At 42.3% G+C, this 12,807-nt stretch overlaps 1 long non-coding RNA gene across 1 annotated transcript; it reads left to right on the top strand.

Annotated features, from left to right (window-relative positions):
- Nucleotide 1: 1 nt before the first annotated feature.
- On the top strand, nt 2–6,807 carry LOC127533675 (uncharacterized). Its single transcript, XR_007941433.1, has 2 exons — nt 2–197; nt 6,290–6,807. It is a non-coding gene; the product is annotated as an uncharacterized LOC127533675 (long non-coding RNA).
- The last annotated feature ends 6,000 nt before the right edge of the window (nt 6,808–12,807 follow it).

Genomic DNA, 12,807 nt, shown 5'->3' with positions numbered 1-12,807 from the left:
ATCCAAGGTCGACACAGTCCACATGGTCCACCTCCTCCTAGACCGCAAAGCCTAATGGGACATGTAGTTTCATGTCATCTCTCACTTGGGCCTCACGGAGATGGCTACCTGTTTCCTCTCCGGTGCTTGTGTTATCTACTGAGTTGATGGCAAACGAAGTAGCAGCAGGCATCACCATGGTAAAAGACGGCCATGACGTGTGTACTCTTTTCATTAGTTATACTAGTTAGTTAGTAACGCTATAAAGCGTTTTATTTGCTTAAGGTTATCACCATTTCTGCTGTTTTCATTTGCGCAGCAAAACTGTTGTTAACCTGCTGAGCTGAGAGACGACCTATGAACTCGTCATTAAGCAGTGAAAACGACCGCTTCCATGTAGTGACAGCTGCTGTAAACCAAATCTTAGCGTCTTTGCTGATTTGTTAATAGCCAGATTTATCCAGGTAATAACTACAGCCTGCGTATTAATTCATCCTTCATCAGATGATAGAAGCAAGAAATGATCTCTGTCAACTACATTAAGCCGCAACAATCTACAGTGTGAATGTTTAATACTAATAGTTTTACAAGTTTAACGATGTTAATACAATTGCAGGTATCTGAACTGGTCATAGTTTAAATCAGAGGTGTATTAGTGCTGGATTCCTCTCAGAGCTGCTGCTGTTGTTTATGAGGTCCATAAAGGTACTTAGTAAGCTATGACAGAGAACCTTTATGGACCTCATTTATCAGTTATTCTACCAGTTATTCCAAATGTGTGCTGTGAAAAAAGTTAAACAGTGAAAGCACATTTTAGGATAGTCAGGGGGGCTAGTTAGGGGGGCTGAGAGGGTTCCCCTCTGCCCAAGAATTTTTCCAGAGCCGCTGCAAGAGCAGGGCAGTGAACATTGTCGAGGACTTCTCACACTCTGTCCATAAACTCTTTGAACTGCTGTCATCAGGCAAACGTTTCCAGAGCATTAAGGGCAGAACCGCTTGACTGATCAGCAGCTTTATTCCATGAGCTTTCAGAGAGAGTGAGTATTTACATTATTTATCATGTTGCAAGGTCATTTTAACTGTTGTTCACTTTACATCACAGGCTGCTGCTATAGACACTCAATAACAATTCAGAGTGGGTGGGTGTGTGATTGCATAAGTGTTGTTGTCTTAACTTAATTGCTTTAAGTTATTGGATCCTGTAGAAACGCTCTCTCAATTTTCCTGTACCGCTGTATAGCAAAATGACAATAAAGCTCATAATCACAATTTTTGCTATGTTGAGATCTGTTACAGTATACGCTGTGCACTGTCACAAACCAGGGGTTTGATTTCCAGGAGGTTAGCTTTAGAAAATGTTTACATAAAGGAGAAACTTCTTGAGATCTAGGCACCACAAGGCTATTACAGATAATTATCTGTAATTGTTATTTTTCCTGATAATTACACAATTTATCCAAATGTAAGTCTTAGCAACCAAGTTATGATACTGTAATAAGTACTATTTGGGTGAATTAAACCTTTAAAAGCTTAGGTAGGATATGAAGTTGTACTTTTTGTGGAACACTTGATGTGGTCCTGAAAGTGCAGCCTCCAACTCTACAGTCCCTGACAAAAGTGTTGTCGCTTCTCTTAAGTTGTAGGAACAACAAATAACAACTGGACTTGTAGTTGATCAATTGGAATCAGAAATGGCTCATATGAATGACAAAGCCCTCTAGATTATATTTATTATGCCAAAATAAAGCTTTGTATCATTCATAGACCCATTTACTGTAGGTAAATAAAGAGGGCTGTGAATTTTTCTCTTGGGGGGGCGCACTTAATTTACCAAACCAAATAGCAGAGTCCGCAACACCGGAATACAAGAATTGATGTAAATTATATTCACAGCCATTTGATGTGCTACGAGGGTACACCTAAGCACTACTGCTGAGTCAAATAGACAATTAAATGCACGTAAATGTTACCAGCTAGTGAATTTGAATTTATCTCCCCAGTGTTTGATATGATTTGCTCCAGATAAGGTGTAATTGGTACACACAAACCCTTAAAATCTCCTTTTCTATAATTAAACAAATTAAGAATGTATAAATATGCAAATCTATTTTTTACTTCAAAAGTAAAAAAAGAAAGAAACAATTCATTTTTTCAGCTTCAAAGAGTGCCAAGTGCTTCTTCTGTCCAGCAAAATCTTTGGAACAACATATTTATATTTACATACTCAAATAAACAAAAACAAATCCATACCTGTGAAACCAACAAACATAGGACATTTTGTTTAAAAAAAACCTAACTATAAGGCTTAAAGCAGACAGTGCTTCTGTGAGCTAACTTTTACATTAACAACCTTACACGACAATGAGAAAACAGCAAATCTACATATTTAAGATCAAAGCAATAAAAATTTTTCACTTTGCCTGAAGGCAATATATATATTAGGCATTATACTATGTATGTGACAAATAAAACCTATCTTATCTTAGGCTTTGAGCCCAAAGTGCTTGTGTCAACTAACATTAAATATTTACAATGAGAGTGAAGAAAAACAGTAATTCCTCAGATTTCAGAACATATGAAAATCAACAGGCTTTCAGTCTAAAGTGCCACTTGTGTCAACTAACTTTTCTATTTACATTATTAAATGACAAAAAAGTAAATCCTCACATTTTAGAGATTAAAGCCAGCACCTCTACATCTGTGTTCTCTGCTCGCTCTCTGCTGCCACCCCATGGCCGGTGGTGTGTAAAGCGATCAGAGGGAGACAGGCTGTCTCCCTCTGATCGCTCTGATCGCTCAGCGGGGCGCTATCAGCTTGCGCCCTGCGGTCTCCTGTCTCTTGTATTGAAGAGGAACGAACTGCGCATGTCAAAGTTATAACGAGAGTCAGGCTGCATCCATATCTCCACCCTCTGGACTTGCAGACTGAGCCCTCGCGGACTTCAGTCATATGTAATGTGATGTCTTTACCGTCATCACGTAAAGTCTGCAAGAGCGGGAGTCTACAGTATTATGAATGGAGCTAATAGATAGACTTGGAGTCCGTTTCAGTCGTTTCAGTGACACTGTTTGAAGAACTATCATGTATACGCTATAATATTAATTAATTTGGGTATTACTTACATTGAAGGACTTGCTTCCGTCCTTTTTCCGCCATTAGTTTTCTCAGCTCATGATTTCGGCTTCAGACTGCACAGCTTTTATAGGCCAGACGCAATAAAAAAATCGAAAAATTTAAACGTCACGTCCGTATTGCAATGAATTGTGGGTAATCAAACTGGTGAAGTCTGCAGAAGTCTGTACCCCAAGCAGACTCTCTGGAAGTCTGCAGAAAGTCCGCTTGAGGCCCCTTGTGGACTGGATGAATTGTGGATTTGGACAGCCCTCAGCACTCCCGGACTTCCCATGAACGCGCCCACAAAGTCCACGAGTTCGCAAGTGCGGTGAAGTCCAGAGATTTGGATTCAGCCTTCATGGGGAAAGATCAGTGTGCCCCAGGCCAGATATGACGTTTCTAATCTGACTTTTTATTATAAATTATACATCTTAGTAACTCTCTACAGGCTCTATTATCCATTTTGCTTGTTAAAAACATAGGATATATATATGTAAATGTAATTTTAAAAACGTTTTATTAAAGGAAGGGCTGTGACTCTCTACATGATGTGAGACAGAGGGGGCGGCGCCCTAGCGCCCTCTCTGATCCATACGTCTCATCAATGACTCAAATAACTTATTGATAAGGTCATCTTAAATGGGAAAGAAAACAGTCTTGCAGGGCTCCCCGAGTGCATCAAGATTCTTCGGTTTCATCTTCCAAGCCTTCTCCTTCATTTTACCCCAGACATGCACAATAATGTTAATGTCTGGTGACTGAGCTGGCCAATCCTGGAGCTCCTGGACCTTCACAACTTTGATGTGGAGGCTGAAGTATGAGAAGGAACACCATTCTGCTGCAGAATTTGCCCTCTCTTATACTTTGGGATGTAATGGGCAGCAAGAATTTCTTGATATTTCAGACTGTTGATGTTTCCATCCACTCTGCAGAGCTCTCATACACCCCATACCGGATGTAACCCCAAACCATGATTTTTTTTTCACCAAACTTGACTGTTTTCTTGGTGAATCTTGGGTCAGTGCGGCTTCTGCAGGATTTGCGTTGATTGGGATGCAGTTCAATGGATGATTCATCAGAAAAATCAAACTTCTGCCACTTTTCATTGTCCATCCTTCCTGCAAGCTGTGGACCTTGACAAATGCAACACAATTTTTTGTTGTCTTCTGTTTAATGCTAGTTTCTATGCACTAATTTGACTATGGAGAACACCGCGTGAGAGAATTTGACAAACTGTTGTTGGAGATACAGGGATTTCTGGCGACCAGTTCACATGTAACTCTGTTGCAGTTGAAAAAGGGCTGGCCCTGGACTGTCGAAGCAACAAATGCTCTTCTCTAACAGGTGTCTGCCTGACCTGGGCTTGTCATAAACGTCACCAGTTTCTTCAGATCTTTTTCTTATCCTCTCTACTTGACATTTGGATACATTAAAGCTGTCTGCCACCTCAGCAGCAGACTTGGTCTTCAGGCTCTTGATGATCAGCACTTTGGTCTGTGGTTGGATCTTTGGCATGCTGTCGGGATCAGGTTGGGCTTCATATGAAGGTCTTGTGTCTTGGGTTTCTTTTTATACACACCTGGAAATGTGTCAGTTGCAGTATTTGTCACAGGTGAACTTCTAATCTGTGATTGGTTGAATCATTTAAAGACATGACAAGACTTTTGTCCTTGCAAAAACAGATGTCATGGGCTTTTCCAAGAAGTGAACATCAGGACACTTTATGACGGGTTCAATTTGCACCCAGTTATTAATGTGAAAGAATCATTTTTTGTGAGAACTGATTGATTAGAAATAAAGTTGCCATTTAAGGTTACTATATCCTTATGCGACAAGACTTTTGTCAGGGACTGTATAGACAGACTTATTTGAAAGTGGAATACTCCTTGAATAAACCTTTTAAATTCAAATTATATTTTGATTGAAATTATCCTTTAAAACTGTAAGTGTCAGGGCTCCCTCCTCACCCCCGTCCTTCCCACCTGGCATCCCAAATACCCCGTTTCCTATCTGTTTCCTCTCTTCCTCTCCCTCTCCTGCTCCTCTCCCTATCATGCTCCTCTCTCTCCCTCTGTTCCTCTGTCTCTCTGCCTCTCTGCCTCTCTGTTCCTCTGTCTCTGTGTCTCCCTCCCGGTCTCCCATCCGTTCCTCTGCCTCTCTCTGTCTCAGTCTCCCTCTCGGTCTCCCATCCGCTCATCTACCCCTGTCTCGCCCTCTGTCTCGTCCTCCGTCTCCCATCCGCTCCTCTACCTTGATCTCCCCCTGCAGCATGGCACCTGAGTGGAGTTTGGCTTCTCAGCTGACTCCACTCAGGTAATCAACCACATCCACGGGTCCCGGACAGCTGAGAGACATCGCCCTGATTACACTCCACTGCAATAAGAACCGGCTCATTCTTCCACTCCCTGCCAGATTGTTGAATAAGACTCCAAAGTCAGTTCGCTCTCTAGCCTCCTGAAGTCGGTTAAGTTTTTGGCGTGTTTTAACTAGTGATGGTGAAATCGAAGCTTCATGAAGCAATGAACCACTTTGACACATCTGCTTCAAGAATGACACATTGCTTCGAAGCATTTGACACAATCAGAAGAGTGACATCTGCTGGTCCTGTGTCAGAACTGCACCTAAGTGGAAAAAATGAAAAAGCCTCAGGACTGCTTGTCTCACACCGCTTTGTACTTGCAATAAATATTTTAAAACGTTATATATGTATGTTTGTGTGCATATATGTGTAGTGTGTTTCTATGAATGAATGTGTGTTGTGTATGAGTGAATCTATGCATATGTATCTGTGTGTTATTTAATGTATGAAATGCAACTAGATATATCTAAACTAAATTCTAACTAAATGTATACTCTCCCTAACTTCTCTCAAAATGACAAATGGCAAATGCACCAGCGTGATCTCTTCCTCTCAAAAACCCACAATTTGAGGACTGAATCAGACCCCTATGCCTTTTAAGACCTGGACAGATTGAAATGTCCGACCCCTTCAAAGTTCGCTCGAAGCACCGTGACACGCGATGTGACGTAACGAGGCCTCGTTCTCGATAGTCACGTTATTGTGGGCGTGCTGAAGCAGGGATCAAAACACCGTCTCGGAACACTTTGGCTTCAAAAGCTCGGCACTGTGTCGAGCAAACTGGCTCGAGCGTAACATCACTAGTTTTAACGTTGTTTCTCTCCTGCTTCGTCTAGACCCAGCTGTCTGGGATCTCCTCTGCCTGGAACCCTTGCCTGCCTTCCCCAACCCATTTGGCACCGGTGCCCCCTCATCTGGATTCCCCATTCCGCCCGGACCCCTCCCTGGAACCCCGACCTGCTTCCCTCCCGATCACCGGAACCCACAGCAGCAAACCAGCGGCTCATTGCCTCCCGGAGCCTCCTGGAACACCATCGGCGAGACGTCCTTCTCTGCCTGGCCAACCCAACACCTCGGCCCCCTCCCGGATCGTCAGAGTCCGACGTCCCGCCTCCTCCATACACCTCGTCATCTGCTGGACACTTTGCCCCACCAACGTCTGGCCGCCAGGGATGCCCCACCTCCATCCGCAACATTCTGGTCCTCCCTGGACTACAGATGACCGCCGATCCCCGGCCCCCAGACCCATCCGGTTAAAACCCTCACTCCGTCAGCCCCCCACATTCCTGCACTCTGATCTTCTTGATCCCAGCCATTATTCACCCCCTCACAATAAAGATCCTTCTCAAACTCCTCCGGCCTTGGTAGTGTGGCTCTCTGCTCGGGTCAGCCCTCTGAATTCGTGACAGTAAGTTATGTATTTAAATTGCGCACTTAAGCTATCATCTGTTGTGAAAGCTGTCCTTTTAAAAACTACTCTAAATGTGCAACTGTAGAAGAAGTCTCCAGCCCTCTGGGTGCAGCCTTCAGATCTGCAGACATATTCAACCCCTAACCTCAAAAGACATTATTGTGATGTGGATGAAAGATAATGACAATAAATAGGTGGCTTGCAAATGGTGTCACATCTGCCTCATTACCTATGCATATCATGAAGTGGTGGTCAGCAGAGCTGATTGTTGACTGCAGCGAGCATGGCTAACGTTCACTCATTGGTCAAAAATGCCTTTTGCGTGTGTTTTAGGTTGTTCCAATCGATCAAATTGCGAAATTGATAAAGGATACTTCAGGGTTTCTCTTGAAGACATTAAAAAAGGGGCCTCGCACTAAGGATTTTACGAAAAGACGCAGAGAAAAATGGCTCGCTAACATTTCCTTAAGTTCAAAGGGAGCGGAGTCAAAGAATGCGAGAGTCTGTGGCGATCACTTCGTTAAAGGTTAGTGAATTATTATGATATACATGCTTAGAGCCTTTCTGTGTTGGTTTTAAGACCCATTCTTTAAAGATTGGTAACACTAACTACCCACTTAACAGGCTAACGTTCGCTGTTTTTAGCTTGTTTACTGTCACATTGAAGGATTATTTACCCTGCCATGCAGTCGCAGTGTGCGGTTATTATTTCTCCATCTTCTTTTATCAACAACCAGGTATGAGTTGGTGTTTTTGATAAACATTGCGAATGTTTCACCTGAAAAGAACAGCAGAAACACGTTTTAGCATCCACCGAGCTAACACACCTAGCAAGTACAAGTTTACATAAATCGTTACTTACACGGCTTTTTATGATGCAGGATTTGTCTTTCAGGATCTTAACTCCGACTTCTTTAACCTATCCACAGACAAAGAAATTGTATGAATCCATGCTTTTCCAAGCCTTCGTTTGCTTAGCAGTGCAAAAGCTTGTTTGTAGCACCAGATAATTTGAGATATCAGGGAACTGAACTGGCGGATATTTTTCCAACTCGTAGGTCAAATCCTTCGTGGATAACGCATACGGATCTATGCCATCTCAAAATTTGAGTTTTTCGATGTATCGAGTTTGAGAATTAGAATCTAAAGCACGAAAATACTCCGAGAAAGAGTCGTGTTTTCCTTGCTCTGCAGCAGTCATTTTGGTTGGCCTGACCACCACTTCATTAACCGGAAGTTAATGCCACCGCTAAAGTCACGTGTTTGCAAGCCACCTATAAATAACAAAAAAATTATTAAACAACGAAAAATATTTAGTGATGCAAATTTGAGTTATTTTGACAACAAAAGTTTACTTAATTTTCAAATTTAAATGAAAAATGTAACTTTTAACACTTGTGTATGTTCAGTATTATTCAACTCCCAGCTTCAGTATTTTGTGGAGCATCTTTCAGCTTTTATTTCTAACAAATGTGTTTGGTAAGTGCTGACAAGCTTCTTACACTTCTCAATTGGAATATTTGACCCATTTTGTCATGCAAAAACCTCCCACTCAGTGATGTTTGATGGCTTCTGTGCTGCAACTGCCCTCTCTGAATCCCGCCAGAGTTTCTGGTGACTGAGAAAGCCACTCCAGGATGTTTCAGGATCTTTTGTCTCAACCAAGCTTTGTTGACTTGGAGGTGTGCTTGGGATCACTGTCTTGCTGGAAAGTCCAATGATCACCAAGGCGTCACTTGTTAACAAAAGCCATCGCAGTCCTTTTGAAACTGTGATGACAGGTGCATGATCAAAATCGGCAGTTCCTGCCGCAGAAACACAGTCCTACTTCATCAATGACCCATTACCATGCTTGACCATGGGGGTGGTATTCTTCTGGTCATAAGCCTGGCCTTTCATACACCAGACATACCGTTAGTCCATAGGTCCAAATAGATCCAGTTTGGTCAGTCCATTCAGTCCATAGAACTGTTTCTTAAAACCCTGTAGTCTTATCCAAATTTCTTCTGGCATATTCTACAAACCCAGTTCCAATGAAGTTGGAACGTTGTGTTAAACATAAATAAAAACAGAATACAATGATTTGCAAATCATGTTCAACCTATATTTAATTGAATACACTGCAAAGTCAAGATATTTAATGTTCAAACTGATAAACTTTATTGTTTTTAGCAAATAATCATTTATGTAGAATTTTAAGGCTGCAACATGTTCCAAAAAAGCTGGGACAGGTTGCAAAAAAGACTGGAAAAAGTTGAGGAGTGCTGATCAAACACCTGTTTGGGACATCCCACAGGTGAACAGGCTAATTGGAAACAAGTGTGTGCCATGATTGGATATAAAAGGAGCTTCCCTGAATTGCTCAGCCATTAACAAGCAAAGATGGGGCGAGGTTCACCTCTTTGTGAACAAGTGCGTGAGAAAAAAGTCAAACAGTTTAAGGACAATGTTTCTCAATGCACAATTGCAAGGAATTTAGGGATTTCATCATCTGCAGTCCATAATATCATCAAAAGGTTCAGAGAATCTGGAGAAATCACTGCATGTAAGCAGGGCAAAAACCAACACTGAATGCCCGTGACCTTCGATCCCTCAGGCGGCACTGAATCAAAAACCGACACAAATGTGTAAAGGACATCACCGCAAGGGCTCAGGAACACTTCAGAAAACCACTGGCAGTAAATACAGTTCGGTGCTACATCCGTAAGTGCAACTTAAAACTCTACTATGCAAAGCAAAAGCCATTTATCAACAACACCCAGAAACGCTGCTGGCTTCTCTGGGCCCGAGTTCATCTAAGATGGACTGATGCAAAGTGGAAAAGTGTTCTGTGGTCTGACGAGTCCACGTTTCAAATTGTTTTTGGAAATTGTGGACATCGTGTCCTCCAGGCAAAGAGGAAAAGAACCATCTGGACTGTTATGGACGCAAAGTACAAAAGCCAGCATCTGTGATGCTATGGGGCTGTCTTAGTGCCAATGGCATGGGTAACTTACACATCTGTGAAGGCACCATTAATGCTGAAAGGTACATACAGGTTTTGGAGAAACATACTGTATGTTGCTATCCAAGCAACGTCTTTTTCATGGACGCCCCTGCTTATTTCAGCAAGACAATTCCAAACCACATTCTGCACTTTACAACAGCTTGGCTTCGTAGTAAAAGAGTGCAGGTACTAGACTGGCCTGCCTGCAGTCCAGACCTGTCTCCCGTTTAAAATGTGTGGTGCATTATGAAGCGTAAAATACGACAACGGAGACCCCGGACTGTTGAACAGCTGAAGCTGCACATCAAGCAAGAATAGGAAAGAATTCCATCTACAAAGGTTCAACAATTAGTGTCCTCAGTTTCCAAACGTTTATTAAATGTTGTTAAAAGGAAAGGCGACGTAACACAGTGGTAAACATGACCCTGTCCCAGCTTTTTTTTGGAACGTGTTGCAGGGAGACCAGCTGTCTCCCTCTGATCGCTCTGATCGCTCAGCGGGGCGCTGTCAGCTTGCGCCCCGCGGTCTCCTGTCTCTTGTATTGAAGAGGAACGAACTGCGCATGTCAAAGTTATAACGAGAGTCAATGAGGAAAGATGAGTGTGCCCCGGCCAGATATGACGTTGCTAATCTGACTTTTTATTACAAATTATACATTTTAGTAACTCTCTACAGGCTCTATTATCCATTTTGCTAGTTAAAAACATATGATATACATGTAAATGTTATTTTTAAAACGTTTTATTAAAGGAATGGCTGTGACTCTACATGATGTGAGACAGAGGGGGCGGCGCCCTAGCGCCCTCTATTGACCAGCCGCCCCTGCTACCTGATCCCCATACCCAAGACGTGCTGTCCCACTGTACTGAATGACTACAGGCATATAGCACCGACCTCTCACATCATGAAGGTCATGGAGAGACTGGTGCTGGCACATCTCAGACCACTAGTGTGCCCATCACAGGATTCGCTGCAGTTTGCATATCAGGCCCATGTCGATGTGGATAATGGCTACAGAAGACTGCCACAGAAGGCATACTTTACACTGGACAGACCCACATTCCACATCATCATGTGTCCACAGCACATTCTTTGACTTCTTCAAGTTGGAGGTGGACGCTCCCCTTGTCGCATGGATTATGGACTATCTGACGGGCAGACCTCAGTTTGTAAGGTTATAAAGCTGTGTCTGAACGTCTTACTTGCAATGCTGTTGTCCCCCAGGAAACTGTACTGTCCCCCTTACTTTTCACCACCTACAGTTCGGACCTCCGATACAGCACTGAGTCGTGCCACTTGCAGAAATTCTTAGATGACATGACATAGTAGGCTGTGTGGAGAACAGAAGCGACGATGAATACAGAAACCTGGTGGGCCAGTTTGTACGATGGTGCATGCGGGAACCACTTGCAGCTGAATGTGATGAAGACCATTGAGATGGTGGTGGAGGGAAGAAACAAGTCTCCATCCTCTCCTGTCTGCATCAATGGGACCGATGTAGAGATTGTCCAGACTGACAAGTATCTGGGAGTGAGTCTGAAAAACAAGCTGGAGGGGTCCACAAACACAGAGGCTGTCTACAAGAAGGGCCTGAGCTGGGTTTACTTCCTAAGGAGGCTCAGGTCCTTCAATGTATGCAACCACATGCTCCTGATATATTGATAGTCTGTGTTGGCGTACGCCATCTTCTTTGCCGCGGTGTGCTGGGGTGCAGGAATCAATGCTAAGGATGCCAACAGACTGAATAAACTGATCCGAAAAGACCTTGAAGGAGCTGGTGGAACAGAGGATGCTGATTAAACTGTTGGCCATAATGGACAGCACATCCTACCCCCTCCATAAAACTGTGGACAATTTGAGGACCAGTTTCAGCAACAGACTGACACTGCTCCAAGGAACGGTACAGGAGGTCATTCCTCCCCACTGCCAAAAGACTTTTCAATGCATCTGCATCTGACAGATCACAAAAGGACTTCTATCACTTTACCTGCTGATGACACCACTTTACATACTGGACATTTTACATTCTAAACATCATTCATTATATCCGCACATTGTTATGTTATCTACACAACAAAGCGCATTATGTCTCTTATAAAGTGACGTTGGGTGTCAAGAAAGGTGTCTAAACAAAATGATTATTAATAATTATTGCTCATATTGTATTTGTATGTCCATCTGCACATTTGTGTCACTCTTGTATATTCTATTGATTTTTTTCTGTATTTTTTATCTTATTTTACATTGACTTTATACCCTAACATTCTGTTGTCTTATTGTTTACCCCTTTATTGAATATCCATGCTGCTGTAACAACCTAATTTCCTTCAAGGGATTAATAAAGTCAGTCTAAGTCTCAATCACATCATCAGGTAATCCTGTAGGTGTCTTGCAGTCAGTCACACTGGGATTTTTTCTTATTTGTCCTGATTAAGTTGCTCAGGGCCCTTGATGAACTTTTGGGCTTTCTTCCACAGCCAGGCAGGTTTGCAGCTGTTCCATAAGTTTTAAATTTCTTCATAATCCTCCCAATGGTGTCTCTTGGAATGTTAAATTCTTTGAAAATGTTCTTATACCCCAGGCCCTTCAGTTGTGATGATATAATTTCCTTCCTCAGCTTTTGTGAAAGCTCCTTTGTCTTTCCCATGATTGCAAATTTGGAATACCTTCATGGATGGGATTTATATATGCATCACCGCTGAAGCAAATGAAGGATCAGTATAGAGTTACCAAAGGCTCAATTATGTTTCAAATCAACTTTAGGATAGAAAAAAAACGAAAGCTTTAAAAACAACAATATTATATAGGGGTTGAATTGATGTGAAATGAGTACCTTAACAAACTATACTATTATACACAAATACTATATCATGCACTTTCTGTGTTGATTTTATGCATCACTCAACTTATAAAGTCATCCGAAGCAGAATTTTGCTTTTTGGAAAAAAAAAAAAACT

This window comes from Acanthochromis polyacanthus, chromosome 4, assembly GCF_021347895.1.
Source record: "Acanthochromis polyacanthus isolate Apoly-LR-REF ecotype Palm Island chromosome 4, KAUST_Apoly_ChrSc, whole genome shotgun sequence".
Lineage (NCBI taxonomy): Eukaryota > Metazoa > Chordata > Actinopteri > Pomacentridae > Acanthochromis > Acanthochromis polyacanthus.
Note: the sequence above shows the minus strand (reverse complement) of the source record. Positions and strands in the feature narration are given on the sequence as shown.